Below are 6,950 nucleotides of genomic sequence, written 5' to 3' on the forward strand. Positions count from 1 at the left end.
TTTCACTAGTTGCTTTGCACCAATGGTCCTCATAGTCAGAGTCAGGTCCATCAGACACATGTGATGTACAATGTAAGTTATCAGCAGTCATTATATCACTGTCAGGTTTCACAGCATTTACTGCTAATGAGACAAAATGTTCAAGCACAGGACCAGCTGGAAGCTTCCATTCGTATGCATTCAAAGGTTGATCTGCTGCCCAATGTACTGCAGTAAAGTCATAGTCAGAGCCCTGTGTATGAACTCTCAGTCCGTCAGATGTTGAAATGATAGTTATGTTCAATCTACACATCAAATCTCTACCCAAAAGATTTAAAGGACACAGAAGAGACAGCAAAATAGAATGCTTCAGCTGCTCTCCCTGCGGAGTGTTCCACTCCGCAGGGAGTATGTGTCTGCTAATGGGCATGAGGCTTAACACACACACACACACACACACATACACACAGGTGTATGTGTGTGTGTGTGTGTGTGTGTGTTAAGCCTCATGCCCATTGGCAGGTCCGTTCTCAACGAGGTTGGCCTCCGGATCCAGGGTCCGATCCCCCATCTGTCAGTTGCCGGCACCAGGCAAAGGGTTAGGGCAACCTTGTGCAGATAAGTTTCTCTTTTTTCAACTTTCCTTTTCTTTCCTTCACTGATGACATCACCGCTGTGCAGAGCATGTCTCTTTAACTCAGCCAGTCCCACACCATCCCTCCCAGCCCACATACAAAGTTTTGGTTTTTGCTGCTATTTCAGGGAGATGTCCTTACATGATGTATCCGCACAACATCCTCTTCCAGGACCCCAAGACAGTTAAATCAGTAGGACTTTCCATGCCAGAGTGTTCGTTGAAGTCTTCTTCTAGGCGGTGCAGAAAATCAGACAGTCTCATCAGGCTGTTGTTTCACTCTCTGTAGAGCGGCAAAGTCAGTCCTCTGGGTAAACTGTTTTACAAAGCTCGTACACAGCGTGTCCACCGCTGCAAAGTATTTGGCGTTAGGAGAGTCCCCCAGTCCCTCTTCTCCTCCCTTTACAGTTGTAGGACGAATTTCAGGGTCCGGCAACGTCAATCCAACTAAGTCAGCCGGCTTTATTTTTGCAGCAAGGAGACAACAGATTTCTGTTCCAGTGGGAACATAATACATCTGAAGTGTAGATAACAGCACCCAAAACATGAAAATTAATTTGAACCTAACTTGATTTCCACACATAGAAGCTGGACTGTAAATACTGTTTTCAGTGTATTCTATTTCATCTAAACATTCCGAAGATGTGCCTACGTCTGTCATTAACAGAGACAACATGCTGACAAAGATCTTTTAGATCAAGCTGGTCCAGAATGGTTTGATGACCATGACAGAGTGCTATATTATTGAGGCGCTGTTGAGTCATGGTTGACCTTAACCATGTTTTTAACCTTCTTAGAGCACTAAAGCTTCGTTCTGCCTCTGCTGATGCCACAGGGACAACCAACAACAGCCTGATCAGTTTTTCCACCTCATCAAACAAGCTTCTGACTTCCCTGGACATCCCTTTCAGAATATTTGCAGCTTCTCTAACAGACGTAAATGTATGCTCAGAGTGAAACATTGCCAGCTGGACCCTCAAACTCCCTGTGTTTATTTCTGGATACTGCCCTATACCATCATCCACTTGTCCAGTAAGGAGAACATTTTCGACATGTTTCAGTTTTTGCAAATCTGGTTGGTTAAATCGTTCCGTAAACTGACTCTCCAAAGTGTCTAACACCTTATAATATTCAGCCCTAAAGTGTTCCTCAAGTGATTTTGCCCTATGAGGAGAAGGCCGACCACTGAACCGCTTGGGTGGTTTTCTATGGTGGGGTATTTCAATAGGGTCAAGGTGCAGGGTATGTGTCATTTCTGCAGCCTTTGCAAATAACACTGCAAACTTTTCCTCAGTTCTTTTTTCTTTGATTGTGGATTGGACATAACCAACAGCAGTCTGCATCCCCTCTATTGTTTGTGATCGATTCTGCAAAGATCGATTTAAACACTCCAGCTCGCCCAACACATCTGAGGCTACCAGCACTCCAAGAACGGTTTTACCTACCCTTAAGAAATCGTTCTAAGAGTCCATTGGCCCGAGTGCCAGTTTCAGAGCTTACTGAGGCCATTTCCTCCAAACTAGACAACACAGCTTCATATTGACAAAGTACTGTGTCAACGGCCTGGCCACGTACTGTCCACCTGGTGGGATACAGAGGCTTGATCTCATTTATATGGCCCCCAGTCACAGCCTGTCCAGCCAACAACCCCTTAAACTTCCAAGACTGGTTGCTTAGAGTTCCCAGTTCATGCACCCATTGCAATGCATCACGCAGTAAGGGAGAGGCACAACAAGCAGACTGTGTAATAGGATTCACACAGTGGGCACCAGAGTGCACATACAATGCCAATGGCTGCTCTTTTTTCAGCACTGTCTGCGCCCCAGAAATCTCCCCAGCCATATTAGCTGCTCCATCATAGGTTTGACCTCGCAATGAAGTGATTGGGATGTACAGCCTCAGTAGTACATCAACTGCTAGCTTGGCCATTTGTTCACCTGTTGTCCCTGGTACCTCATACAGTCCCACAAATGCTTCATTTGGCTCTAAGTCCTCGTCCACATATCTCAAATATAAAGAAACTTACTCTTTCCCTTGTATGTCCTGAGTGCTACCCATTATAATGGAAAATTGGACCTGGTAAGGTCCACTGGTAAGGACCTGATCGTTGAGGCAATTTCCCAAACGATTGTGTTCCCAAATAAAGTTAATCATTTGAGCACTGTGGGCTCACATAGTCATGGCTACGAGTAAGCCAAAAGGACAAAAGAGAATCGTTTTTTGCCATAAACTTTACAAGATGATGCAAATTACCTTCATCTTCTTCATGTCCTCGAAAAGCAAGTCCCTGTCTTGCAAGATACCTTACACAACCCATTATTTCCAGTAGATTATGTCTTGCCTCCCCCTGAGCTTTGGCCATTGCATTAGAAAGCTGACTATTAACTCATATTGCTCTATAACAGTAATAGCATGATGGTGTGCTCATTTGAGTTTCCTATGTACAATTAATCAATCAAACAAACATGTAAATCAAGCAAACTACACTAAAATTAATGTCATCATTTGTGAACTCCAAGAGATCCCAGAATCCAATTACTCATACTGAACAAAAATAAACTCTCACCTTAAGCCCTGAAGGTTCGGACACTTCTATCTCTACCTGTGCTGAAACATCACCACTCATTGTTTGAGTTCCCTAAATTCCGCCATATCAAATACAAATGGATATTTATATTGTATATAAATAAAAAGCGGCTCCTTTTTTGGTAATTAACATCAATTAGACATCACCTGAAGCACTGAAGGGCCAGCTGCTTCACCTTCAAGCTGCCCTGCATCATTATTAATGGATATATGTGTTTCCTATAATCATATAATGTTCCTATTATTCAAGTGCATTTTTAGTGTTAAAGGAATAAATATAACACAACCTTATATATCATCCTATGGTACTTACTGTCTAAGTGTTGAAATAGCTCCTTATGTCTCTTTTCTTTTTTGGTGGCATCATCTACAAAGCACAACACTAAGCATGAGCCTAAGTTTATTCAAATATAAAATCGCTTTTAACAATTATTAAAAGAAAATATAACACTATCGTATCTGTAATGTAATTTTCTCCAAAATAAACAGCCAGATTCAAGCATTTTTACCAGGCACTAATGTTTGTACTAATTTACTTATGGACTGTGTGGAAATCTATATAAAATAAAACCAATGTAAATAGTGTTCCTCTGTTTGTACTTGTCTTTATCCCATTTCTAAAAGTAGAAAAAGTCAATTAAATAGCCATATTATTATGTGGAACCCTAATTATGCTTTCTAAACAAAAAATAGCAGATGTTTAGGCGCCATCTCACATTGTTATACTCTATGAAATAAATAACACCTGTTATTTATACCTGAACCGCCTCAAAGGGTTGTCAAAAATTAAAACAGTAATAGCAACGAAATATTGGTAAAAGGGACACCCTCACCTTTTCTTTTTCATTGGCTGTGGCTAAGAATCAGAATTTTTTTCAGGATTTTTTGAAAGCTTACATTCTTTGCTTGTCGATTTTTCCAGCAGTCTTCAGAACTCCTGCCTGACACAGAATATTTAGTTTTATAAAAGAAAAAAAAGGTTTTTGTTGATAAAATGTATTATACTTCAGAATTAAATATTATTTTGAGATGCTAACGTTTGTTACTTACATTTTTTAAGTTCCACAAATCAAAACTACTCTCTCCTGCTTCTTCCTTTGCCTGTTATAGCGTAGATAATATTTAAGTTTTTAACTGGGACTAGTTTTGTAGTTAGGGCTGGGCAACGATTAAAATATTTAATCGCGATTAATCGCATAATTTGCCTGATTAATCATGATTAATCGCATTGTATTTACAAACTCCAAGAATGAATTCAAAAGTAGTGTAAAGAGCACTTTTATTTTAATGTTCTGCTGCCATATGAACAAAAGTGTTGTAACATTTGTAGCACTTATCAGTAACACATATTTAGTGTAAAGCTTAACTTAGACATGTAAAACAAAAAATAGCAATAATAATAAATTAAAGCTTATTGCCAATGACAGGGAATTCTCTTTATGGGGAAAAAATCTACCAAAAACAGGCAATTTCTGAGGTAACAGCAGGGAGCAGCATTACCATTTTATGTTCAATATCAAAGTTTAACTTGGCAGTGGTTACAACTAACTTGTTTCTGTCATACTCGTTGCTGGAAGAACTTTAAACTGAAATGCTTGCTAACTCGATATGCGTGCATGTTTAATTGACGTTAACACGCGTTTTTTTTGTTGTTGCTTTCTCGCGTGCATATAGTGAATGGCTGGGGAAAAACAGGCAAAAACACATGGATACTTTGAAACGAGAAGCGACTTCACCGACGGCGTCGATGCAGACCCCGCTCAGCACAAAACTTGTTCCGTTCGCCAACTCACCGCCTCGCCTAAGCAAATTCCTGCGGGAAACACCGCCTTCCCCATGTCAGCTTTGTTTTTTTCCCGCGTTTTCCTTTAAAGGTATACTATGCAACCGGGGTTGATTTTCCAGCGAGGCTCCCCCCAGAGGGCGAAAGTAAAAGTGCACTGTCGTAAAGATGCTCAGCTGTTCTGGTTTCTCCGTCAAACCAGGCGCGGTTGTTTTGAGCTTAGCAGACAGGCGAACGCAACGAAAAGTGGAAAAAACGGCAGTACAAACAATGACTAACACAGTGAAGGTATGAACATCAAGCTTCCCGCAGCGCTATCTTGGCGAGGTGGTGGCAGCCGCGGCCGCCGTCTCGCCAGTTTTATTATTATTATTATTTTATTTTTTTTATGTTGGGGAGACGCTACCGCCACCGCCTCGCCAAGCCACAGCCGCCGCCGCCGCCGCGGTAGCGTCTCGCCAACATAAAAAAATAAATAAATAAATAATAATGATAATAATAAAACCCGATATGCTTGCATGTTTATTTGACGTTAACACGCGGTTCTTTGTTGTTGCTTTCGCGCGTGCATATAGTGAATGGCAGGGCAAAAACACATGGCGTTCTCGCTGTAAAGCAAGACTTCTGTGTGTGCGGGCCGTGAGTTCTTGCAATTGCAAGTGCTGTATTTCCCCCACAGACCACCAGGGCGGCCGAGAAAACCTTTGTTCGACCTGAAATGACTCATTTAATCATCCAAAACGGTATGGAACACATTAATTAACTGAAAAATGTTGCATAGTATGCCTTTAACCAGCCAGCACCTTTCTTCTTCCTGCTTGAATCCGAGGCCGGGGCCGACAGCGAGGTTATTGGCGCATTATCGCCACCTACTGTTCTGATTCAAACCCCTACACCGCAGCAAGGCTGAACTTAAGGCAAAACAACCAATGAGAGTGAAGTTAAACAGCACACAGCACAGTTACGTGCGCTGCTAAGTTAAAGCGACAGGAAAGACCAGGGCTGGTAGACGGAGTCGCTGCAGCGGCAGCTGCCAAGCAGCGGAGCTGCGAAAGGAGAATAAGCGACTGCTGTAACAACGCTGTATTGTAAATTAGAAACAGGTTATTCACATCGAGTTATTGGTAGGGACAATTAGGTCGGTCCAAACTTTTGGTAGGGACATGTCCCTATGGTCCCTATACAAACCTACACCCAGGGTAGGTTGAAGCACCACTGGGTCTATATGGAGAAGGAAACGTGGGATTAACAGCAGCTCGACCAGCATTGTCACGCCTGGAACGTTTAAATGTCTCTGTCGCCCAACGCAATCAGGAAACAGAGCAATGAGAAAAAGAACACATTAAACATACATTCTGGGTTAACAAAAAAGGTGGGAGTAATCTTCATAGGAGTGCAGCCACTGGTACGATGCAGTTCTTATCTAACTCAACTCCTTTCTATGTCCTTGGATGTGGAAACACAATAGTAAATCTGTAAGCATGAGAGCTTCTTTCGCACGGGAAAGTTATGCAGGTGCACCCAGAGAAGATATGATCAGAGTTACATACATCAATACAATTTTCCACAACAGTAGCGATTATGATAATGAAATAATGTATGACAACCAAACGGGTTGAATGTAATGAAAGATTATGTAAGTTGATGTTATGTGCTTGATCCATCCTAAGGAAGTCTGTGCAGGAACCTGGAGACTGAGCAAACAGAAATGTAGCAAGCAAGAGAACTAGTGGTGTTTCTCTTCATTTACACTTACATTTTCCGAAAGCAGTGCACAAAGGAACCAGAAATGTGCTTTAAACTTGAGTCCATTTGCTGCTGCTCAAATGGAATTGCTAGTGGTGTTTCTTTTCACTTAAGAAAAGGGAGTTACTGCATAAATAAACCACAGTTCTTTCCAGGTGCTTACTCATTTTCACAACCTCTACTTCCTCTCAAGTTGTTTAATAATCAACCAATCCTCTCTGT

Source organism: Fundulus heteroclitus, chromosome 16, assembly GCF_011125445.2.
Source record: "Fundulus heteroclitus isolate FHET01 chromosome 16, MU-UCD_Fhet_4.1, whole genome shotgun sequence".
NCBI lineage: Eukaryota > Metazoa > Chordata > Actinopteri > Cyprinodontiformes > Fundulidae > Fundulus > Fundulus heteroclitus.